This window comes from Macaca mulatta, chromosome 18 (genome assembly GCF_049350105.2).
Source record: "Macaca mulatta isolate MMU2019108-1 chromosome 18, T2T-MMU8v2.0, whole genome shotgun sequence".
NCBI classification, from domain to species: domain Eukaryota; kingdom Metazoa; phylum Chordata; class Mammalia; order Primates; family Cercopithecidae; genus Macaca; species Macaca mulatta.
In genome coordinates, this window is record NC_133423.1 from 36,128,489 (window position 1) to 36,155,309 (window position 26,821).

The following is a 26,821-nucleotide window of genomic DNA, read 5'->3' on the forward strand; positions in this document are numbered from 1 at the left end:
AGAAATAAGGCTAGCAAAGAGATCCACGAAATACAGATGTAACTCTGTGAGATGAATTAACAGAACACTAAGCAGTTTCTCAGGAAGCATCTTTCCAGATTTCATCTGAGAATATTTCCTTTTTCACCATAGCCCTCTATGGGCTTCCAAATATCACTTTGCCAATTACACAAGAACTGTCTTAGCGAAAGGCTTCTTGCGGGGAAAGCTGTAACTCTGTGAGATGATTTCACAGAACACAAAGAAGTTTCTCAGAAAGCTTCTTACTCTTTGTTATCGGAGGATATTTCCTTTGCTCCTATAGTCTTCAAAGGGATCCGAAATATCTGTTCTCAGATTCCGCAGAAATAAGGCTAGCAAAGAGATCCACGAAACAGAGATGTAACTCTGTGAGATGAATTAACAGAACACTAAGCAGTTTCTCAGAAAGCTTCTTTCCAGATTTCATCTGAGGATATTTCCTTTTTCACCATAGCCCTCTAGGGGCTTCCAAATATCACTTTGCCAATTCCACAAGAACTGTCTTAGCGAAAGGCTTCTTGCGGGGAAAGCTGTAACTCTGTGAGATGATTTCACAGAACACAAAGAAGTTTCTCAAAAAGCTTCTTTCTCTTTGTTATCGGAGGTTATTTGCTTTGGCCCTATAGTGTTCTAAGAGAACCGAAATATCTGTTCTCAGATTCCAAAGAAATAAGGCTAGCAAAGAGATCCATGAAATACAGATGTAACTCTGTGAGATGAATTAACAGAACACTAAGCAGTTTCTCAGAAAGCTTCTTTCCATATTTCCTCTGAGGATATTTCCTTTTTCAACATAGCCCTCTAGGGGCTTCCAAATATCACTTTGCATTTCCACAAGAACTGTCTTAGCGAAAGGCTTCTTGAGGGGAATGCTGTAACTCGGTGAGATGATTTCACAGATCCCAAAGAAGTTTCTCAGAAAGCTTCTTTCTCTTCGTTCTCGGAGTTTATTTCCTTCGGCCCTATAGTCTTCAAAGGAATCCGATATATCTGTTCTCAGATTCCACAGAAATAAGGCTAGCCAAGAGATCCACGAAATACAGATGTAACTCGGTGGGATGAATTAACAGAACACTTAGCGGTTTCTCAGAAATTTTCTTTCCAGATTTCATCTGAGGATATTTCCTTTTTCACCATAGCCATCTATGGGCTTCCAAATATCACTTTGCCAATTCCACAAGAACTGTCTTAGCGAAAGGCTTCTTGAGGGGAAAGCTGTAACTCTGTGAGATGATTTCACAGATCACAAAGAAGTTTCTCAGAAACCTTCTTTCTCTTTGTTATCGGAGATTATTTGCTTTGGCCCTATAGTGTTCTAAGGGATCCGAAATATCTGTTCTGAGATTCCACAGAAATAAGGCTAGCAAAGAGATCCTCGAAATACAGATGTAACTCTGTGAGATGAATTAACAGAACACTAAGCAGTTTCTCAGAAAGCTTCTTTCCAGATTTCACCTGAGATTATTTCCTTTTTCACCATAGCCCTCTTTGGGCTTCCAAATATCACTTTGCCATTTCCACATGAACTGTCTTAGAGAAAGGTTTCTTGAGGGGAAAGCTGTAACTCTGTGAGATGATTTCACAGAACACAAAGAAGTTTCTCAGAAAGCTTCTTTCTCTTTGTTATCGGAGCATATTTCCTTTGGCCCAATAATGTTATCAGGGATCCGAAATATCTGTTCTCTGATTCGACAGAAATAAGGCTAGCAAAGAGATCCACGAAATATAGATGTAACTCTCTGAGATAAATTAACAGAACACTAAGCATTTTCTCAGAAATCCTCTTTCCTGATTTCATCTGAGGATATTTCATTTTTCAACATAGCCCTCTATGGGCTTCTGAATGTCACTTTGGCAATTCCACAAGAACTGTCTTAGCGAAAGGCTTCTTTAGGGGAAAGCTGTAACTATGTGGGATGATTTCACAGAACACTAAGAAGTTTCTCAGAAAGCTTCTTTCTCTTTGTTATCGGAGGATATTTCCTTTGACCCTATAGTCTTCAAAGGGATCCGAAATATCTGTTCTCAGATTCCACAGTAATAGGCTAGCAAAGAGATCCACCAAATACAGATGTAACTCTGTGAGATAAAATAACAGAACACTAAGCAGTTTCTCAGAAAGCTTCTTTCCAGATTTCATCTGAGGATATTTCCTTTTTCACCATAGCGCCTATGGGCTTCCAAATATCACTTTGCCAATTCCACAAGAACTGTCTTAGCGAAGGCTTCTTGAGGGGAATGCTGTAACTCTGTGAGATGATTTCCCAGAACACAAAGAAGTTTCTCAGAAAGCTTCTTTCTCTTTGTTATCGGAGGATATTTCCTTTGGCCCTATAGTCTTCAAAGGGATCCGAAATATCAGTTCTCAGATTCCACAGAAATAAGGCTAGCAAAGAGATCCACGAAATACAGATGTAACTCTGTGAGATGAATTAACAGAACACTAAGCAGTTTCTCAGAAAGCTTCTTTCCAGATTTCATCTGAGGATATTGCCTTTTTCACATAGCCCTCTATGGGCTTCCAAATGTCACTTTGCCAATTCCACAACAACTGTCTTAGCGAAAGGCTTCTTGAGGGGAAAGCTGTAACTCTGTTAGATGATTTCAAAGAACACAAAGAAGTTTCTCAGAAAGCTTCTTTCTCTTTGTTATCGGAGGATATTTCCTTTGGCCCTATCGTCTTCTAAGGGATCCGAAATATCTGTTCTCATTTTCAACAGAAATAAGGCTAGCAAAGAGAACCACGAAATACATATGTAACTCTGTGAGATGAAATAACAGAACACTAAGCAGTTTCTCAGAAATCTTCTTTCCAGATTTCATCTGAGGATATTTCCTTTTTCACCATAGCCCTCTAAGGGCTTCCAAATATCACTTTACAATTCCACAAGAACTGTCTTAGCGAAAGGCTTCTTGAGGGGAAAGCTGTAACTCTGTGAGATGATTTCACAGAACACAAAGAAGTTTCTCAGAAAATTTCTTTCTCTTTGTTATCGGAGGATATTTCCTTTGGCCCTATAGTGTTCTCAGAGATCCGAAATATCTGTTCACAGATTCCACAGAAATAAGGCTAGCAAAGAGATCCACGAAATACAGATGTAACTCTGTGAGATGAATTAACAGAACACTAAGCAGTTTCTCAGGAAGCTTCTTTCCAGATTTCATCTGAGAATATTTCCTTTTTCACCTTAGCCCTCTATTTACTTCCAAATATCACTTTGCCAATTCCACAAGAACTGTCTTAGCGAAAGGCTTCTTGCGGGGAAAGCTGTAACTCTGTGAGATGATTTCAAAGAACACAAAGAAGTTTCTCAGAAAGCTTCTTACTCTTTGTTATCGGAGGATATTTCCTTTGGCCCTATTGTCTTCAAAGGGATCCGAAATATCTGTTCTCAGATTCCGCAGAAATAAGGCTAGCAAAGAGATCCACGAAATAGAGATGTAACTCTGTGAGATGAATTAACAGAACACTAAGCAGTTTCTCAGAAAGATTCTTTCCAGATTTCATCTGAGGATATTTCCTTTTTCAACATAGCCCTCTATGGACTTCCAAATATCACTTTGGCAATTCCACCAGAACTGTCTTAGCGAAAGGCTTCTTGAGGGGAAAGCTGTAACTCTGTGAGATGATTTCAAAGAACACAAAGAAGTTTCTCAGAAAGCTTCTTTCTCTTTGTTATCAGAGGATATTTCCTTTGGCCCTATAGTGTTCTAAGGGATCCGAAATACCTGTTCTCAGATTCCACAGAAATAAAGCTAGCAAAGAGATCCAGGAAATACAGATGTAACTCTGTGAGATGAAGTAACAGAACACTAAGCAGTTTCTCAGATAGTTTCTTTCCAGATTTCGTCTGAGGATATTTCCTTTTTCACCATAGCCCTCTATGGGCTTCCAAATATCACTTTGCCAATTCCACAAGAACTGTCTTAGCGAAAGGCTTCTTGAGGGGAAAGCTGTAACTCTGTGAGATGATTTCACAGAACACAAAGAAGTTTCTCAGAAAGCTTCTTTCTCTTTGTTATCGGAGGATATTTCCTTTGGCCCTATACTGTTCTAAGGGATCCGAAAATTCTGTTCTCAGTTTCCACAGAAATAAGGCTAGCAAAGAGATCCACGAAATACAGATGTAACTCTGTGAGATGAATTAACAAAACACTAAGCAGTTTCTCAGAAAGCTACTTTCCAGATTTCATCTGAGGATATTTCCTTTTTCACCATAGCCCTCTAAGGGCTTCCAAATATCACTTTGACAATTCCACAACAACTGTCTTAGCGAAACGCTTCTTGAGAGGAAAGCTGTAACTCTGTGAGATGTTTTCACAGAACACAAAGAAGTTTCTCAGAAAGCTTCTTTCTCTTTGTTATCGGAGGATATTTCCTTTGGCCCTGTAGTTTTCTAAGAGATCCGAAATATCTGTTCTCAGATTCCACAGAAATAAGGCTAGCAAAGAGATCCACGAAATACAGATGTAACTCGGTGAGATGAATTAACAGAACACTAAGCAGTTTCTCAGAAAGCTTCTTTCCACATTTCATCTGAGGATATTTCCTTTTTCATCATAGCCCTCTATGGGCTTCCAAATATCACTTTGCCAATTCCACAAGAACTGTCTTAGCGAAAGGCTTCTTGAGGGGAAAGCTGTAACTCTGTGAGATGATTTCACAGATCACAAAGAAGTTTCTCAGAAAGCTTCTTTCTCTTTGTTATCGGAGGTTATTTGCTTTGGCCCTATAGTGTTCTAAGGGATCCGAAATATCTGTTCTCAGATTCCACAGAAATAAGGCTAGCAAAGAGATCCTCGAAATACAGATGTAACTCTGTGAGATGAATTAACGGAACACTAAGCAGCTTCTCAGAAAGCTTCTTTCCAGATTTCATCTGAGGATATTTCCTTTTTCACCATAGCCCTCTATGGGCTTCCAAATGTCACTTTGCCAATTCCACAACAACTGTCTTAGAGAAAGGCTTCTTTAGGGGAAAGCTGTATCTCTCTGAGATGATTTCACAGAACACAAAGAAGTTTCTCAGAAAGCTTCTTTCTCTTTGTTATCGCAGGATATTTCCTTTGGCCCTATAGTCTTCAAAGGGATCCGAAATATCTGTTCTCAGATTCCACAGAAATAAGGCTAGCAAAAGATCCACGAAATACAGATGTAACTCTGTGACATGAATTAACAGAACACTAAGCAGTTTCCTAGAAACCTTCTTTCATGATTTCATTTGAGGATATTTCCTTTTTCACCATAGCCCTCTATGGGCTTCCAAATATCACTTTCCCAATTCCACAAGAACTGTCTTAGTGAAAGACTTCTGGAGAGGAAAGCTGCAACTCTGTGAGATGATCTCACAGAACACAACGAAGTTTCTCAGAAAGCTTCTTTGGTTTTGTTATCCGAGGTTATTTGCTTTGGCCATATAGTGTTCTAAGGGATCCGAAATATCTGTTCTCACATTCCACAGAAATAAGGCTAGCAAAGAGATCCTCGAAATACAGATGTAACTCTGTGAGATGAATTAACAGAACACTAAGCAGTTTCTCAGAAAGCTTCTTTCCAGATTTCATCTGGGGATATTTCCTTTTTCAACATAGCCCTCTATGGACTTCCAAATATCACTTTGGCAATTCCACCAGAACTGTCTTAGCGAAAGGCTTCTTGAGGGGAAAGCTGTAACTCTGTGAGATGATTTCAAAGAACACAAAGAAGTTTCTCAGAAAGCTTCTTTCTCTTTGTTATCAGAGGATATTTCCTTTGGCCCTATAGTGTTCTAAGGGATCCGAAATACCTGTTCTCAGATTCCACAGAAATAAAGCTAGCAAAGAGATCCAGGAAATACAGATGTAACTCTGTGAGATGAAGTAACAGAACACTAAGCAGTTTCTCAGATAGTTTCTTTCCAGATTTCGTCTGAGGATATTTCCTTTTTCACCATAGCCCTCTATGGGCTTCCAAATATCACTTTGCCAATTCCACAAGAACTGTCTTAGCGAAAGGCTTCTTGAGGGGAAAGCTGTAACTCTGTGAGATGATTTCACAGAACACAAAGAAGTTTCTCAGAAAGCTTCTTTCTCTTTGTTATCGGAGGATATTTCCTTTGGCCCTATACTGTTCTAAGGGATCCGAAAATTCCGTTCTCAGATTCCACAGAAATAAGGCTAGCAAAGAGATCCACGAAATACAGATGTAACTCTGTGAGATGAATTAACAAAACACTAAGCAGTTTCTCAGAAAGCTACTTTCCAGATTTCATCTGAGGATATTTCCTTTTTCACCATAGCCCTCTAAGGGCTTCCAAATATCACTTTGACAATTCCACAACAACTGTCTTAGCGAAACGCTTCTTGAGAGGAAAGCTGTAACTCTGTGAGATGTTTTCACAGAACACAAAGAAGTTTCTCAGAAAGCTTCTTTCTCTTTGTTATCGGAGGATATTTCCTTTGGCCCTGTAGTTTTCTAAGGGATCCGAAATATCTGTTCTCAGATTCCACAGAAATAAAGCTAGCAAAGAGATCAACGAAATACAGATGTAACTCTGTGAGATGATTTAACAGAACACTAAGCAGTTTCTCAGAAAGCTTCTTTCCAGATTTCATCTGAGGATATTTCCTTTTTCACCATAGCCCTCTATGGGCTTCCAAATATCACTTTGCGAATTCCACAAGAACTGTCTTAGCGAAAGGCTTCTTGAGGGGAAACCTGTAAATTTGTGAGTTGATTTCACAGATCCCTAAGAAGATTCTCAGAAAGCTTCTTTCTCTCTGTTATCGGAGGATATTTCCTTTGGCTCTACAGTGTTCTAAGGGATCCGAAATATCTGTTCACAGATTCCACAGAAATAAGGATAGCAAAGAGATCCACGAAATACAGATGTAACTCTGTGAGATGAATTAACAGAACACTAAGCAGTTTCTCAGAAAGCTTCTTTATAGATTTCATCTGAGGATATTTCCTTTTTCACCATAGCCCTCTATGAGCTTCCAAATATCACTTTGCCAATTCAACAAGAACTGTCTTAGCGAAAGGCTTCTTGCGGGGAAAGCTGTAACTCTGTGAGATGATTTCACAGAACACAAAGAAGTTTCTCAGAAAGCTTCTTTCTCTTTGTTAGCGGAGGATATTTCCCTTGGCCCTGTAGTGTTCTAAGAGATCCGAAATATCTGTTCTCAGATTCCACGGAAATAAGGCTAGCAAAGGGATCCACGAAATACAGATGTAACTCTGTTAGACGAATTAACAGAACACTAATCAGTTTCTCAGAAAACTTCTTTCCAGATTTCATCTGAGGATATTTCCTTTTTCACCATAGCCCTCTATGGGCTTCCAAATATCACTTTGCCAATTCCACAAGAACTGACTTAGAGAAAGGCTTCTTCAGGGGAAGGCTTTAACTCTCTGAGATGATTTCACAGAACACAAAGAAGTTCCTCAGAAAGCTTCATTCTCTTTGTTAACGGAGTATATTTCCTTTGGCCCTGTAGTCTTCAAAGCGATCCGAAATATCTGTTCTCAGATTCCACAGAAATAATGCTAGCAAAGAGATCCTCGAAATACAGATGTAACTCTGTGAGATGAATTAACAGAACAGTAAGCAGTTTCTCAGAAAGCTTCTTTCCAGATTTCATCTGAGGATATTTCCTTTGTCACCATAGCCCTCTATGGGCTTCCAAATATCACTTTGCCAATTCCACAAGATCTGTCTTAGCGAAAGGCTTCTTGAGGGAAAAGCTGTAACTCTGTGAGATGATTTCAAAGAACACAAAGAAGTTTCTCAGAAAGCTTCTTTCTCTTTCTTATCGGAGGATATTTCCTTTGGCCCTATAGTCTTCAAAGGGATCCGAAATATCTGTTATCAGATTCCACAGAAATAAGGCTAGCAAAGAGATCCATGAAATACAGATGTAACTCTGTTAGACGAATTAACAGAACACTAAGCAGATTCTCAGAAAGCCTCTTTCCAGATTTCATCTGAGGATATTTCCTTTTTCACCATAGCCCTCTAAGGGATTCCAAATATCACTTTCCCAATTCCACAAGAACTGTCTTAGCGAAAGGCTTCTGGAGGGGAAAGCTGCAACTCTGTGAGATGATTTCACAGAACACAACGAAGTTTCTCAGAAAGCTTCTTTGTCTTTGTTATCGGAGGTTTTTTGCTTTGGCCCTATAGTGTTCTAAGGGATCGGAAATATCTGTTCTCAGATTCCACAGAAATAAGGCTAGCAAAGAGATCCTCGAAATACAGATGTAACTCTGTGAGATGAATTAACGGAACACAAATCAGTTTCTCAGAAAGCTTCTTTCCAGATTTCATCTGAGGATATTTCCTTTTTCACCATAGCCCTCTATGGGCTTCCAAATATCACTTTGCCAATTCCACATGAACTGTCTTAGAAAAAGGCTTCTTGAGGGGAAAGCTGTAACTCTGTGAGATGATTTCAAAGAACACAAAGAAGTTTCTCAGAAAGCTTCTTTCTCTTTGTTATCGGAGGATATTTCCTTTGACCCTATAGTCTACAAAGGCATCCGAAATATCTGTTCTCAGATTCCACAGAAATAGGCTAGCAAAGAGATCCATGAAATAGAGATGTAACACTGTGAGATGAATTAACAGAACACTAAGCAGTTTCTCAGAAAGCTTCTTTCCAGATTTCATCTGAGGATATTTCCTTTTTCAGCATAGCCCTCTATGGGTTTCCAAATATCACTTTGTCAATTCCACAAGAACTGTCTTAGCGAAAGGCTTCTTGAGGGGAAAGCTGTAACTCTGTGAGATGATTTCAAAGAACACAAAGAAGTTTCCCACAAATCTTCTTTCTCTTTGTTATCGGAGGATATTTCCTTTGGCCCTATAGTGTTCTAAGGGATCCGAAATATCTTTTCTCAGATTCCACAGAAATAAGGCTAGCAAAGAGATCCACGAAATACAGATGTAACTCTGTGAGATGAATTAACAGAACACTAAGCAGTTTCTCCGAAAGCTTGTTTCCAGATTTCATCTGAGGATATTTCCTTTTTCACCATAGCCCTCTATGGGCTTCCAAGTATCTCTTTGCCAATTCCACAAGAACTGTCTTAGCGAAAGGCTTCTTGAGGGGAAAGCTGTAACTCTGTGAGATGATTTCACAGAACACAAATAAGTTTCTCAGAAAGCTTCTTTATCTTTGTTATCGGAGGATATTTCCTTTGGCCCTGTAGTCTTCTAAGGGATCCGAAATATATATTCTCAGATTCCACAGAAATAAGGCTAGCAAAGAGATCCACGAAATACAGGTGTAACTCTGTGAGATGAATTAACAGAACACTAAGCAGTTTCTCAGAAAGCTTCTTTCCAGATTTCATCTGAGGATATTTCCTTTTTCACCATAGCCCTCTGTGGGCTTCCAAATATCACTTTGCCAATTCCACAAGAACTGTCTTAGCGAAAGACTTCTTGAGGGGAAACCTGTAACTCTGTGAGATGACTTCAGAGAACACAAAGAAGTTTCTCAGAAAGTTTCTTTCTCTTTGTTATCGGAGGATATTTCCCTTGGCCCTATAGTGTTCTAAGAGATCCGAAATATCTGTTCTCAGATTCCACAGAAATAAGGCTAGCAAACAGATCCACGAAATACAGAAGTAACTCAGTGAGATAAATTAACAGAACACTAAGCAATTTCTCAGAAAGCTTCTTTCCATGTTTCATCTGAGGATATTTCCTTTTTCAGCATAGCCCTCTATGGGCTTCCAAATATCACTTTGCCAATTCCACAAGAACTGTCTTAGCGAAACTCTTCTTGAGGGGAAAGCTGCAACTCTGTGAGATGATTGCACAGATTACAAAGAAGTTTCTCAGAAACCTTCTTTCTCTTTGTTATCGGAGTACATTTCCTTTGGCCCTATAGTGTTCTAAGGGATCCGAAATATCTGTTCTCATATTCCACAGAAATAAGGCTAGCAAAGAGATCCACTAAATACAGATGTAATCCTGTAAGATGAATTAACAGAACACTAAGCAGTTTCTCAGAAAGCTTCTTTCCAGATTTCATCTGAGGATATTTCCTTTTTCAGCTTAGCCCTCTATGGGCTTCCAAATATCACTTTGCCAATTCCACAAGAACTGTCTTAGCGAAAGGCTTCTTGAGAGGAAAGCTGTAACTCTGTGAGATGATTTCACAGATCACAAAGTAGTTTCTCAGAAAGCTTCTTTCTCTTTGTTATCGGAGGTTATTTGCTTTGGCCCTATAGTGTTCTAAGGGATCCGAAATATCTGTTCTCAGATTCCACAGAAATAAGGCTAGCAAAGAGATCCACGAAATAGAGATGTAACTCTGTGAGATGAATTAACAGAACACTAAACAGTTTCTCAGAAATCTTCTTTCCAGATTTCATCTGACGATATTTCCTTTTTCTCGACAGGCCTCTATGGGCTTCCAAATATCACTTTGCCGATTCCCCAAGAACTGTCTTAGAAAAAGGCTTCTTGAGGGGAAAGCTGTAACTCTGTGAGATGATTTCAAAGAACACAAAGAAGTTTCTCAGAAAGCTTCTGTCTCTTTGTTATCGGAGGATATTTCCTTTGGCCCTATAGTGTTGTAAGAGATCCGAAATATCTGTTCTCAGATTCCACAGAAATAAAGCTAGCAAAGAGATCCACGAAATACAGATGTAACTCTGTGAGATGAATTAACAGAACACTAAGCAGTTTCTCAGGAAGCTTCTTTCCAGATTTCATCTGAGAATATTTCCTTTTTCACCATAGCCCTCTATGGGCTTCCAAATATCACTTTGCCAATTCCACAAGAACTGTCTTAGCGAAAGGCTTCTTGCGGGGAAAGCTGTAACTCTGTGAGATGATTTCAAAGAACACAAAGAAGTTTCTCAGAAAGCCTCTTACTCTTTGTTATCGGAGGATATTTCCTTTAGTCCTATAGTCTTCAAAGGGATCCGAAATATCTGTTCTCAGATACCGCAGAAATAAGGCTAGCAAAGAGATCCACGAAATAGAGATGTAACTCTGTGAGATGAATTAACAGAACACTAAGCAGTTTCTCAGAAAGCTTCTTTCCAGATTTCATCTGAGGATATTTCCTTTTTCACCATAGCCCTCTAGGGGCTTCCAAATATCACTTTGCCAATTCCACAAGAACTGTCTTAGCGAAAGGCTTCTTGCGGGGAAAGCTGTAACTCTGTAAGATGATTTCACAGATCACAAAGAAGTTTCTCAAAAAGCTTCTTTCTCTTTGTTATCGGAGGTTATTTGCTTTGGCCCTATAGTGTTCTAAGAGAACCGAAATATCTGTTCTCAGATTCCAAAGAAATAAGGCTAGCAAAGAGATCCATGAAATACAGATGTAACTCTGTGAGATGAATTAACAGAACACTAAGCAGTTTCTCAGAAAGCTTCTTTCCATATTTCCTCTGAGGATATTTCCTTTTTCAACATAGCCCTCTAGGGGCTTCCAAATATCACTTTGCATTTCCACAAGAACTGTCTTAGCGAAAGGCTTCTTGAAGGGAAAGCTGTAACTCGGTGAGATGATTTCACAGATCCCAAAGAAGTTTCTCAGAAAGCTTCTTTCTCTTTGTTCTCGGAGTTTATTTCCTTCGGCCCTATAGTCTTCAAAGGAATCCGATATATCTGTTCTCAGATTCCACAGAAATAAGGGTAGCCAAGAGATCCACGAAATACAGATGTAACTCGGTGAGATGAATTAACAGAACACTAAGCAGTTTCTCAGAAATTTTATTTCCAGATTTCATCTGAGGATATTTCCTTTTTCACCATAGCCCTCTATGGGCTTCCAAATATCACTTTGCCAATTCCACAAGAACTGTCTTAGCGAAAGGCTTCTTGAGGGGAAAGCTGTAACTCTGTGAGATGATTTCACAGATCACAAAGATGTTTCTCAGAAACCTTCTTCCTCTTTGTTATCAGAGATTATTTGCTTTGGCCCTATAATGTTCTAAGGGATCCGAAATATTTGTTCTGAGATTCCACAGAAATAAGGCTAGCAAAGAGATGCTCGAAATACAGATGTAACTCTGTGAGATGAATTAACAGAACACTAAGCAGTTTCTCAGAAAGCTTCTTTCCAGATTTCACCTGAGAATATTTCCTTTTACACCATAGCCCTCTCTGGCCTTCCAAATATCACTTTGCCATTTCCACATGAACTGTCTTAGAGAAAGGTTTCTTGAGGGGAAAGCTGTAACTCTGTGAGATGATTTCACAGAACACAAAGAAGTTTCTCAGAAAGCTTCTTTCTCTTTGTTATCGGAGCATATTTCCTTTGGCCCAATAATGTTATCAGGGATCCGAAATATCTGTTCTCAGATTCGACAGAAATAAGGCTAGCAAAGAGATCCACGAAATATAGATGTAACTCTCTGAGATAAATTAACAGAACACTAAGCATTTTCTCAGAAATCCTCTTTCCAGATTTCATCTGAGGATATTTCCTTTTTCAACATAGCCCTCTATGGGCTTCTGAATGTCACTTTGGCAATTCCACAAGAACTGTCTTAACGAAAGGCTTCTTTAGGGGAAAGCTGTAACTATGTGGGATGATTTCACAGAACACTAAGAAGTTTCTCAGAAAGCTTCTTTCTCTTTGTTATCGGAGGATATTTCCTTTGACCCTATAGTCTTCAAAGGGATCCGAAATATCTGTTCTCAGATTCCACAGAAATAGGTTAGCAAAGAGATCCACCAAATACAGATGTAACTCTGTGAGATGAATTAACAGAACACTAAGCAGTTTCTCAGAAAGCTTCTTTCCAGATTTCATCTGAGGATATTTCCTTTTTCACCATAGCGCCTATGGGCTTCCAAATATCACTTTGCCAATTCCACAAGAACTGTCTTAGCGAAGGCTTCTTGAGGGGATTGCTGTAACTCTGTGAGATGATTTCACAGAACACAAAGAAGTTTCTCAGAAAGCTTCTTCCTCTTTGTTATCGGAGGATATTTCCTTTGGCCCTGTAGTGTTCTAAGAGATCCGAAATATCTGTTCTCAGATGCCACAGAAATAAGGCTAGCAAAGAGATCCACGAAATACAGATGTAACTCTGTGAGATGAATTAACAGAACACTAAGCAGTTTCTCAGAAATCTTCTTTCCAGATTTCATCTGAGGATATTTCCTTTTTCACCATAGCCCTCTAAGGGCTTCCAAATATCACTTTACAATTCCACAAGAACTGTCTTAGCGAAAGGCTTCTTGAGGGGAAAGCTGTAACTCTGTTAGATGATTTCAAAGAACACAAAGAAGTTTCTCAGAAAGCTTCTTTCTCTTTGTTATCGGAGGATATTTCCTTTGGCCCTATCGTCTTCTAAGGGATCCGAAATATCTGTTCTCATTTTCAACAGAAATAAGGCTAGCAAAGAGAACCACGAAATACACATGTAACTCTGTGAGATGAAATAACAGAACACTAAGCAGTTTCTCAGAAATCTTCTTTCCAGATTTCATCTGAGGATATTTCCTTTTTCACCATAGCCCTCTAAGGGCTTCCAAATATCACTTTACAATTCCACAAGAACTGTCTTAGCGAAAGGCTTCTTGAGGGGAAAGCTGTAACTCTGTGAGATGATTTCACAGAACACAAAGAAGTTTCTCAGAAAATTTCTTTCTCTTTGTTATCGGAGGATATTTCCTTTGGCCCTATAGTGTTCTCAGAGATCCGAAATATCTGTTCACAGATTCCACAGAAATAAGGCTAGCAAAGAGATCCACGAAATACAGATGTAACTCTGTGAGATGAATTAACAGAACACTAAGCAGTTTCTCAGGAAGCTTCTTTCCAGATTTCATCTGAGAATATTTCCTTTTTCACCTTAGCCCTCTATTTACTTCCAAATATCACTTTGCCAATTCCACAAGAACTGTCTTAGCGAAAGGCTTCTTGCGGGGAAAGCTGTAACTCTGTGAGATGATTTCAAAGAACACAAAGAAGTTTCTCAGAAAGCTTCTTACTCTTTGTTATCGGAGGATATTTCCTTTGGCCCTATTGTCTTCAAAGGGATCCGAAATATCTGTTCTCAGATTCCGCAGAAATAAGGCTAGCAAAGAGATCCACGAAATAGAGATGTAACTCTGTGAGATGAATTAACAGAACACTAAGCAGTTTCTCAGAAAGCTTCTTTCCAGATTTCATCTGAGGATATTTCCTTTTTCAACATAGCCCTCTATGGACTTCCAAATATCACTTTGGCAATTCCACCAGAACTGTCTTAGCGAAAGGCTTCTTGAGGGGAAAGCTGTAACTCTGTGAGATGATTTCAAAGAACACAAAGAAGTTTCTCAGAAAGCTTCTTTCTCTTTGTTATCAGAGGATATTTCCTTTGGCCCTATAGTGTTCTAAGGGATCCGAAATACCTGTTCTCAGATTCCACAGAAATAAAGCTAGCAAAGAGATCCAGGAAATACAGATGTAACTCTGTGAGATGAAGTAACAGAACACTAAGCAGTTTCTCAGATAGTTTCTTTCCAGATTTCGTCTGAGGATATTTCCTTTTTCACCATAGCCCTCTATGGGCTTCCAAATATCACTTTGCCAATTCCACAAGAACTGTCTTAGCGAAAGGCTTCTTGAGGGGAAAGCTGTAACTCTGTGAGATGATTTCACAGAACACAAAGAAGTTTCTCAGAAAGCTTCTTTCTCTTTGTTATCGGAGGATATTTCCTTTGGCCCTATACTGTTCTAAGGGATCCGAAAATTCTGTTCTCAGATTCCACAGAAATAAGGCTAGCAAAGAGATCCACGAAATACAGATGTAACTCTGTGAGATGAATTAACAAAACACTAAGCAGTTTCTCAGAAAGCTACTTTCCAGATTTCATCTGAGGATATTTCCTTTTTCACCATAGCCCTCTAAGGGCTTCCAAATATCACTTTGACAATTCCACAACAACTGTCTTAGCGAAACGCTTCTTGAGAGGAAAGCTGTAACTCTGTGAGATGTTTTCACAGAACACAAAGAAGTTTCTCAGAAAGCTTCTTTCTCTTTGTTATCGGAGGATATTTCCTTTGGCCCTGTAGTTTTCTAAGAGATCCGAAATATCTGTTCTCAGATTCCACAGAAATAAGGCTAGCAAAGAGATCCACGAAATACAGATGTAACTCGGCGAGATGAATTAACAGAACACTAAGCAGTTTCTCAGAAAGCTTCTTTCCACATTTCATCTGAGGATATTTCCTTTTTCATCATAGCCCTCTATGGGCTTCCAAATATCACTTTGCCAATTCCACAAGAACTGTCTTAGCGAAAGGCTTCTTGAGGGGAAAGCTGTAACTCTGTGAGATGATTTCACAGATCACAAAGAAGTTTCTCAGAAAGCTTCTTTCTCTTTGTTATCGGAGGTTATTTGCTTTGGCCCTATAGTGTTCTAAGGGATCCGAAATATCTGTTCTCAGATTCCACAGAAATAAGGCTAGCAAAGAGATCCTCGAAATACAGATGTAACTCTGTGAGATGAATTAACGGAACACTAAGTAGCTTCTCAGAAAGCTTCTTTCCAGATTTCATCTGAGGATATTTCCTTTTTCACCATAGCCCTCTATGGGCTTCCAAATGTCACTTTGCCAATTCCACAACAACTGTCTTAGCGAAAGGCTTCTTTAGGGGAAAGCTGTATCTCTCTGAGATGATTTCACAGAACACAAAGAAGTTTCTCAGAAAGCTTCTTTCTCTTTGTTATCGCAGGATATTTCCTTTGGCCCTATAGTCTTCAAAGGGATCCGAAATATCTGTTCTCAGATTCCACAGAAATAAGGCTAGCAAAAGATCCACGAAATACAGATGTAAGTCTGTGACATGAATTAACAGAACACTAAGCAGTTTCCTAGAAACCTTCTTTCATGATTTCATTTGAGGATATTTCCTTTTTCACCATAGCCCTCTATGGGCTTCCAAATATCACTTTCCCAATTCCACAAGAACTGTCTTAGTGAAAGACTTCTGGAGAGGAAAGCTGCAACTCTGTGAGATGATCTCACAGAACACAACGAAGTTTCTCAGAAAGCTTCTTTGTCTTTGTTATCCGAGGTTATTTGCTTTGGCCATATAGTGTTCTAAGGGATCCGAAATATCTGTTCTCACATTCCACAGAAATAAGGCTAGCAAAGAGATCCTCGAAATACAGATGTAACTCTGTGAGATGAATTAACAGAACACTAAGCAGTTTCTCAGAAGCTTCTTTATAGATTTCATCTGAGGATATTTCCTTTTTCACCATAGCCCTCTATGGGCTTCCAAATATCACTTTGCCAATTCCACAAGAACTGTCTTAGCGAAAGGCTTCTTGAGGGGAAAGCTGTAACTCTGTGAGATGATTTCAAAGAACACAAAGAAGTTTCTCAGAAAGCTTCTTTCTCTTTGTTATCGGAGGATACTTCCTTTGTCCCTATAGTGTTCTAAGGGATCCGAAATATCTGTTCTCAGATTCCACAGAAATAAAGCTAGCAAAGAGATCAACGAAATACAGATGTAACTCTGTGAGATGATTTAACAGAACACTAAGCAGTTTCTCAGAAAGCTTCTTTCTAGATTTCATCTGAGGATATTTCCTTTTTCACCATAGCCCTCTATGGGCTTCCAAATATCACTTTGCGAATTCCACAAGAACTGTCTTAGCGAAAGGCTTCTTGAGGGGAAACCTGTAAATTTGTGAGTTGATTTCACAGATCCCTAAGAAGATTCTCAGAAAGCTTCTTTCTCTCTGTTATCGGAGGATATTTCCTTTGGCTCTACAGTGTTCTAAGGGATCCGAAATATCTGTTCACAGATTCCACAGAAATAAGGATAGCAAAGAGATCCACCAAATACAGATGTAACTCTGTGAGATGAATTAACAGAACACTAAGCAGTTTCTCAGAAAGCTTCTTTATAGATTTCATCTGAGGATATTTCCTTTTTCACCATAGCCCTCTATGAGCTTCCAAATATCACTTTGCCAATTCCACAAGAACTGTCTTAGCGAAAGGCTTCTTGCGGGGAAAGCTGTAACTCTGTGAGATGATTTCACAGAACACAAAGAAGTTTCTCAGAAAGCTTCTTTCTCTTTGTTAGCGGAGGATATTTCCCTTGGCCCTGTAGTGTTCTAAGAGATCCGAAATATCTGTTCTCAGATTCCACGGAAATAAGGCTAGCAAAGGGATCCACGAAATACAGATGTAACTCTGTTAGACGAATTAACAGAACACTAATCAGTTTCTCAGAAAACTTCTTTCCAGATTTCATCTGAGGATATTTCCTTTTTCACCATAGCCCTCTATGGGCTTCCAAATATCACTTTGCCAATTCCACAAGAACTGACTTAGAGAAAGGCTTCTTCAGGGGAAGGCTTTAACTCTCTGAGATGATTTCACAGAACACAAAGAAGTTCCTCAGAAAGCTTCTTTCTCTTTGTTAACGGAGTATATTTCCTTTGGCCCTGTAGTCTTCAAAGCGATCCGAAATATCTGTTCTCAGATTCCACAGAAATAAGGCTAGCAAAGAGATCCTCGAAATACAGATGTAACTCTGTGAGATGAATTAACAGAACAGTAAGCAGTTTCTCAGAAAGCTTCTTTCCAGATTTCATCTGAGGATATTTCCTTTGTCACCATAGCCCTCTATGTGCTTCCAAATATCACTTTGCCAATTCCACAAGATCTGTCTTAGCGAAAGGCTTCTTGAGGGAAAAGCTGTAACTCTGTGAGATGATTTCAAAGAACACAATGAAGTTTCTCAGAAAGCTTCTTTCTCTTTCTTATCGGAGGATATTTCCTTTGGCCCTATAGTCTTCAAAGGGATCCGAAATATCTGTTCTCAGATTCCACAGAAATAAGGCTAGCAAAGAGATCCATGAAATACAGATGTAACTCTGTTAGACGAATTAACAGAACACTAAGCAGATTCTCAGAAAGCCTCTTTCCAGATTTCATCTGAGGATATTTCCTTTTTCACCATAGCCCTCTAAGGGATTCCAAATATCACTTTCCCAATTCCACAAGAACTGTCTTAGCGAAAGGCTTCTGGAGGGGAAAGCTGCAACTCTGTGAGATGATTTCACAGAACACAACGAAGTTTCTCAGAAAGCTTCTTTGTCTTTGTTATCGGAGGTTGTTTGCTTTGGTCCTATAGTCTTCAAAGGGATCCGAAATATCTGTTCTCAGATTCCACAGAAATAAGGCTAGCAAGGAGACCCACGAAATACAGATGTAACTCTGTGAAATGAATTAACAGAACACTAAGCAGTTTCTCAGAAAGCTTCTTTCAAGATTATATCTGAGGATATTTCCTTTTTCACCATAGCCCTCTATGGGCTTCCAAATATCACTTTGGCAATACCACAAGAACTGTCTTAGCGAAAGACAGTTCTTGAGGGGAAAGCTGGAACTCTGTGAGATGATTTCAAAGAACACAAAGATTTTTCTCAGAAAGCTTCTTTCTCTTTGTTATCGGAGGATATTTCCTTTGGCCCTACAGTGTTCTAAGGGATCCGAAATATCTGTTCTCAGATTCCACAGAAATAAGGCTAGCAAAGAGATCCACGAAATACAGATGTAAATCTGTGAGACGAATTAACAGAACACTACGCAGTTTCTCAGATAGCTTCTTTCCAGATTTCTTCTGAGCATATTTCCTTTTTCACCATAGCCGTCTATGGGCTTCCAAATATCACTTTGCCAATTCCACAAGAACTATCTTAGCGAAACGCTTCTTGGTGGAAAGCTGTAAGTCTGTGAGATGATTTCAGAGAACACAAAGAATTTTCTCAGAAAGCTTCTTTCTCTTTCTTATCGGAGAATGTTTCCTCTGGCCCTATAGTCATCAAAGGGATCCGAAATATCTGTTCTCAGATTCCACAGAAATAAGGCTAGCAAAGAGATCCACGAAATACAGATGTAACTCTGTGAGATGAATTAACAGAACACTAAGCAGTTTCTCAGAAAACTTCTTTCCAGATTTCATCTGAGGATATTTCCTTTTTCAACATAGCCCTCTATGGGCTTCCAAATATCACTTTGCCAATTCCGCAAGAACTGTCTTAGCGAAAGGCTTCCTGAGGGGAAAGCTGTAACTCTGTGAGATGATTTCACAGAACACAAGAAAGTTTCTCAGAAAGCTTCTTTCTCTTTGTTATCGGAGGATATTTCCTTTGGCCCTATAGTCTTCTAAGGGTTCCAAAATATCTGTTCTCTGATTCCACAGAAATAAGGCTAGCAAGTAGATCCACGAAATACAGATGTATCTCTGTGAGATGAATTAACAGAACACTAAGCAGTTTCTCAGAAAGCTCTTTCCAGATTTCATCTGAGGATATTTCCTTTTTCACCATAGCCCTCTATGGGCTTCCAAATATCACTTTGCTAATTACACAAGAACTGTCTTAGCGAAAGGCTTCTTGAGGGGAAAGCTGTAACTCTGTGAGATGATTTCACAGATCACAAAGAAGTTTCTCAGAAAGCTTCTTTCTCTTTGTTATCGGTGGTTATTTGCTTTTGCCCTATAGTGTTCTAAGGGATCCGAAATATCCGTTCTCAGATTCCACAGAAATAAGGTTATCAAAGAGATCCTCGAAATACCGATGTTATTCTGTGAGATGAATTAACCGAACACTAAGCAGTTTCTCAGAAAGCTTCTTTCCAGATTTCATCTGCGGATATTTCCTTTTTCACCATTGGCCTCTAAGGGCTTCCAAATATTACTTTGCCATTTCCACAAGAACTGTTTGGCGAAAGGCATCTTGAGAGGAAAGCTGTAACTCTGTGAGATGATTTCACAGAACACAAAGAAGTTTCTCAGAAAGCTTCTTTCTCTTTGTTATCGGAGGATATTTCCTTTGCCCCTATAGTCTTCTAGGGGATCCGAAATATCTGTTCTCAGATTCCAGAGAAATAAGGTTAGCAAAGAGATCCACGAAATAGAGATGTAACACTGTGAGATGAATTAAGAGAACACTAAGCTGTTTCTCAGAAAGCTTCTTTCCAGATTTCATCTGAGGATATTTCCTTTTTCACCATAGCCCTCTATGGGCTTCCAAATATCACTTTGCCAATTCCGCAAGAACTGTCTTAGCGAAAGGCTTCTTGAGGGGAAAGCAGTAACTCTGTGAGATGATTTCAAAGAACACAAAGAAGTTTCCCAGAAAGCTTCCTTCTCTTTATTATTGGAGGATATTTCCTTTGGCCCTATAGTGTTCTAAGGGATCCGAAATATCTGTTCTCAGATTCCACAGAAATAAAGCTAGCAAAGAGATCCACGAAATACAGATGTAACTCTGTGAGATGAATTAACAGAACATTAAGCAGTTTCTCAGAAAGCTTCTTTTGAGATTTCTTCTGAGGATATTTCCTTTTTCACCATAACCCTCTATTGGCTTCCAAATATCACTTTGCCAATTCCACAAGAACGGTCTTAGCGAAAGGCTTCTTGAGTGGAAAGCTGTAACTCTGTGAGATGATTTCACAGAACAAAAGAAGTTTCTCAGAAAGCTTCTTTCTCTTTGTTATCGCAGGATATTTCCTTTACCCCTATAGTGTTCTAAGGGATCCGAAACATCTGTTCTCAGATTCCACAGAAATAAAGCTAGCAAAGAGATCCACGAAATACAGATGTAACTCTGTGAGTTAAATTAACAGAACACTAAGCAGTTTCTCAGATAGCTTCTTTCCAGATTTCTTCTGGGGATATTTCCTTTTTCACCATAGCCCTCTATGGGCTTCCAAATATCACTTTGCCAATTCCACAAGAACTGTCTTAGCGAAAGGCTTCTTTAGGGGAAAGCTGTAACTCTGTGAGTCGATTTCACAGATCACAAAGAAGTTTTTCAGAAAGCTTCTTTCTCTTTGTTATCGGAGGTTATTTGCTTTGGCCCTGTAGTGTTCTAAGGGATCCGAAATATCTCTTCCCAGCTTCCACAGAAATAAGGCTGGCAAAGAGATCCTCGAAATACAGATGTAACTCTGTGAGATGAATTAACAGAACACTAAGCAGTTCCTCAGAAAGCTTCTTTCCAGATTTCATCTGAGGATATTTCCTTTTTCACCATAGCCCTCTATGGGCTTCCAAATATCACTTTGCCAATTCCACAAGAACTGTCTTAGCGATAGGCTTCTTGAGGGGAAAGCTGTAACTCTGTGAGATGATTTCACAGATCTCAAAGAAGTTTCTCAGAAAGCTTCTTTCTATTTGTTATTGGAGTATATTTCCTTTGGCCTACAGTGTTCTAAGGAATCCGAAATATCTGTTCTCAGATTCCACAGAAATAAGGCTAGCAAAGAGATCCACGAAATACAGATGCAACTCTGTGAGATGAATTAACAGAACACTAAGCAGTTTCTCAGAAAGCTTCTTTCCAGATTTCATCTGAGGATATTTCCTTTTTCACCAAAGCCCTCTAGGGCTTCCAAATATCACTTTGCCAATTCCACAAGAACTGTCTTAGCGAAGGCTTCTTGAGGGGAAAGCTGTAACTCTGTGAGATGATTTCACAGAACACAAAGAAGTTTCTCAGAAAACTTCTTTCTCTTTGTAATCGGAGAATATTTCCTTTGGCGCTATAGTCTTCTAAGGGATCCGAAATATCTGCTCTCAGATTCCACAGAAATAAGACTAGCAAAGAGATCCACGAAATACAGATGTAACTCTGTGAGATGAATTAACAGAACACTAAGCAGTTTCTCAGAAAGCTTCTTTCCATATTTCATCTGAGGATATTTCCTTTTTCACCATAGCCCTCTATGGGCTTCCAAATATCACTTTGCCAATTCCACAGGAACTGTCTTAGCCAAAGGCTTCTTGAGGGGAAAGCTGTAACTCTGTGAGATGATTTCACAGATCCCAAAGAAGTTTCTCAGAAAGCTTCTTTCTCATTGTTATCGGAGGATGTTTCCTTTGGCCCTATAGTCTTCAAAGGGATCGGAAATATCTCTTCTCAGATTCCACAGAAATAAGGCTAGCGAAGAGATCCACGAAAAACCGATGTAACTCTGTGAGATGAATTAACAGAACACTAAGCAGTTTCTCAGAAAGCTTCTTTCCAGATTTCATCTGAGGATATTTCCTTTTTCACCATAGCCCTCTATGGGCTTCCAAATATCACTTTGCCAATTCCACAAGAACTGTCTTAGCAAAAGGCTTCTTGAGGGGAAAGCTGTAACTCTGTGAGATGATTTCACAGATCACAAAGAAGTTTTTCAGAAAGCTTCTTTCTCTTTGTTATCGGTGGTTATTTGCTTTTGCCCTATAGTGTTCTAAGGGATCCGAAATATCCGTTCTCAGATTCCACAGAAATAAGGTTAGCAAAGAGATCCTCGAAATACCGATGTTACTCTGTGAGATGAATTAACCGAACACTAAGCAGTTTCTCAGAAAGCTTCTTTCCAGATTTCATCTGAGGATATTTCCTTTTTCATCATAGCCCTCTATGGGCTTCCAAATATCACTTTGCCATTTCCACAAGAACTCTCTTAGCGAAAGGCTTCTTGAGGGGAAAGCTGTAACTCTTTGAGATGATTTCACAGACACAAAGAAGTTTCTCAGAAAGCTTCTTTCTCTTTTTTATCGGAGGTTATTTCCTTTGGCCCTATAGTCTTCTAAGGGTTCCGAAATATCTGTTTTCAGATTCCTCAGAAATAAGGCTAGCAAAGAGATCCTCGACATACAGATGTAACTCTGTGAGATGAATTAACAGAACACTAAGCAGTTTCTCAGAAAGCTTCTTTCCAGATTTCAACTGAGGATATTTCCTTTTTCACCATAGCCCTCTAAGGGCTTCCAAATATGACTTTGCCAATTCCACAAGAACTGTCTTAGCGAAAGGCTTCTTGAGGGGAAAGCTGTAACTCTGTGAGATGATTTCAAAGAACACAAAGAAGTTTCTCAGAAAGCTTCTTTCTCTTTGTTATCGGAGGATATTTCCTTTGGCCCTATAGTCTTCTAAGGGATCCGAAATATCTGTTGTCAGATTCCACAGAAATAAGGCTAGCAAAGAGATCCACGAAATACAGATGTAACTCTGTGAGATGAATTAACAGAACACTAAGCAGTTTCTCAGAAAGCTTCTTTCCATATTTCATCTGAGGATATTTCCTTTTTCACCATAGCCCTCTAGTCGCTTCCAAATATAATTTTTCCAATTCCACAAGAACTGTCTTAGCGAAAGGCTTCTTGAGGGTACAGCTGTAACTCTGTGAGATAATTTCACAGAACACAAGGAAGTTTCTCAGAAAGCTTCTTTCTCTTTGTTATCGGAGGATATTTCCTTTGTCCCTATAGTCTTCTAAGGGATCCGAAATATCTGTTCTCAGATTCCACAGAAATAAGGATAGCAAAGAGATCCACGAAATACAGATGTAACTCTGTCAGATGAATTGACAGAACACTAAGCAGTTTCTCAGAAAGCTTCTTACCAGATTTCATCTGAGGATATTTCCTTTTTCACCATAGCCCTCTATGGGCTTCCAAATATCACTTTGCCAATTTCGCAAGAACTGTCTTAGCGAAAGGCTTCTTGAGGGGAATGCTGTAACTCTGTGAGAAGATTTCACAGAACACAAAGAAGTTTCTCAGAAACCTTCTTTCTCTTTGTTATCGGAGGATATTTCCTTTGGCTCTATAGTCTTCTAAGGGATCTGAAATATCTGTTCTCAGATTGAACAGAAATAAGGCTAGCAAAGAGATCCACGAAATACCGTTGTAACTCTGTGAGATGAATTAACAGAACACTAAGCAGTTTCTCAGAAAGCTTCTTTCCAGATTTCATCTGAGGATATTTCCTTTTTCATTGTAGCCCTCTATGGGCTTCCAAATATCACTTTGCCAATTCCACAAGAACTGTCTTAGCGAAAGGCTTCTTGAGGGGAAAGCTGTAACTCTGTGAGATGATTTCACAGAACACAAAGAAGTTTCTCAGAAAGCTTCTTTCTCTTTGTTATCGGAGGATATTTCCTTTGGCCCTATAGTCTTCTAAGGGTTCAGAAATATCTGTTCTCAGATTCCACAGAAATAAGCCTAGCAAAGAGATCCAGGAAATACAGATGTAACTCTGTGAGATGAGTTAACAGAACACTAAGCAGTTTCTCAGAAAGCTTCTTTCCAGATTTCATCTGAGGATATTTCCTTTTTCACCATAGCCCACTAAGGGCTTCCAAATATCACTTTGCCAATTCCACAAGAACTGTCTTAGAGAAAGGCTTCTTGAGGGGAAAGCTGTAACTCTGTGAGATGATTTCACAGATCACAAAGTAGTTCCTCAGAAAGCTTCTTTCTCTTTGTTATCGGTGGTTATTTGCTTTGGCCCTATCGTGTTCTAAGAGATCTGAAATATCCGTTCTCAGATTCCACAGAAATAAGGCTAGCAAAGAGATCCTCGAAATACAGATGTTACACTCTGAGATGAATTAACCGAACACTAAGCAGTTTCTCAGAAAGCTTCTTTCCAGATTTCATCTGAGGATATTTCCTTTTTCACAAGAGCCCACTGAGGCCTTCCAAATATCACTTTGCCAATTCCACAAGAACTGTCTTAGCGAAAGACTTCTTAAGGGGAAAGCTGTAAGTCTGTGATATGATTTCACAGAACACAAAGAAGTTTCTCAGAAAGTTTCTTTCTCTTTGTAATCGCAGGATATTTCCTTTGGCCCTATGGTCTTCTAGGGGATCCGAAATATCTGTTCTCAGATTCCACAGAAATAAGGGTAGCAAAGAGATCCAAGAAATACAGATGTAACTCTGTGAGATGAATTAACAGAACACTAAGCAGATTCTCAGAAAGCTTCTTTCCAGATTTCATCTGAGGATATTTCCTTTTTCATCATAGCCCTCTATGGGCTTTCAAATATCACTTTTCCAATTCCACAAGAACTCTCTTAGCGAAAGGCTTCTTGAGGGGAAAGCTGTAACTCTGTGAGATGATTTCACAGAACACAAAGAAGTTTCTCAGAAAACTTCTTTCTCTTTGTAATCGGAGAATATTTCCTTTGGCGCTATAGTCTTCTAAGGGATCCGAAATATCTGTTCTCAGATTCCACAGAAATAAGGCTAGCAAAGAGATCCACGAAATACAGATGTAACTCTGTGAGATGAATTAACAGAACACTAAGCAGTTTCTCAGAAAGCTTCTTTCCAGATTTCATCTGAGGATATTTCCTTTTTCACCATAGCCCCCTAAGGGCTTCCAAATATCACTTTGCCAATTCCACAAGAACTGTCTTAGCGAAAGGCTTCTTGAGGGGAAAGCTGTAACTCTGTGAGATGATTTCACAGAACACAAAGAAGTTTCTCAGAAAGCTTCTTTCTCTTTCTTATCGGAGGATATTTTCTTTGGCCCTATAGTCTTCTAAGGGATCCGAAATATCTGTTGTCAGATTCCACAGAAATAAGGCTAGCAAAGAGATCCACGAAATACAGATGTAACTCTGTGAGATGAATTAACAGAACACTAAGCAGTTTGTCAGAAAGCTTCTTTCCAGATTTCATCTGAGGATATTTCCTTTTTCACCATAGCCCTCTAGGCGCTTCCAAATATCACTTTGCCAATTCCACAAGAACTGTCTTAGCGAAAGGCTTCTTGAGGGTACAGCTGTAGCTCTGTGAGATGATTTCACAGAACACAAGGAAGTTTCTCAGAAAGCTTCTTTCTCTTTGTTATCGGAGGATATTTCCTTTGGCCCTATAGTCTTCTAAGGGATCCGAAATATCTGTTCTCAGATTCCACAGAAATAAGGCTAGCAAAGAGATCCACGAAATACAGATGTAACTCTGTGAGACGAATTAACAGAACACTAAGCAGTTTCTCAGAAAGCTTCTTTCCAGATTTCATCTGAGGATATTTCCTTTTTCACCATAGCCCTCTAAGGGCTTCCAAATATCACTTTGCCAATTACACAAGAACTGTCTTAGCGAAACGCTTCTTAAGGGGAAAACTGTAAGTCTGTGAGATGATTTCACAGAACACAAAGAAGTTTCTCAGAAAGCTTCTTTCTCTTTGTAATCGCCGGATATTTCCTTTGGCCCTATGGTCTTCTAAGGGATCCGAAGTATCTGTTCTCAGATTCCACAGAAATAAGGCTAGCAAGAGATCCACGAAATACAGATGTAACTCTGTGTGATGAATTAACAGAACACTAAGCAGTTTCTCAGAAAGCTTCTTTCCAGATTTCATCTGAGGATATTTCCTTTTTCATCATAGCCCTCTATGGGCTTCCAAATATCACTTTGCCATTTCCACAAGAACTGTCTTAGCGAAAGGCTTCTTGAGGGGAAAGCTGTAACTCTGTGAGATGATTTCACAGAACACAAAGAAGTTTCTCAGAAAGCTTCTTTCTCTTTTTTATCGGAGGTTATTTCCTTTAGCCCTATAGTCTTCTAAGGGTTCCGAAATATCTGTTTTCAGATTCCTCAGAAATAAGGCTAGCAAAGAGATCCTCGACATACAGATGTAACTCTGTGAGATGAATTAACAGAACACTAAGCAGTTTCTCAGAAAGCTTCTTTCCAGATTTCATCTGAGGATATTTCCTTTTTCACCATAGCCCTCTAAGGGATTCCAAATATGACTTTGCCAATTCCACAAGAACTGTCTTAGCGAAAGGCTTCTTGAGGGGAAAGCTGTAACTCTGTGAGATGATTTCAAAGAACACAAAGAAGTTTCTCAGAAAGCTTCTTTTTTTTGTTATCGGAGGATATTTCCTTTGGCCCTATAGTCTTCTAAGGGATCCGAAATATCTGTTGTCAGATTCCACAGAAATAAGGCTAGCAAAGAGATCCACGAAATACAGATGTAACTCTGTGAGATGAATTAACAGAACACTAAGCAGTTTCTCAGAAAGCTTC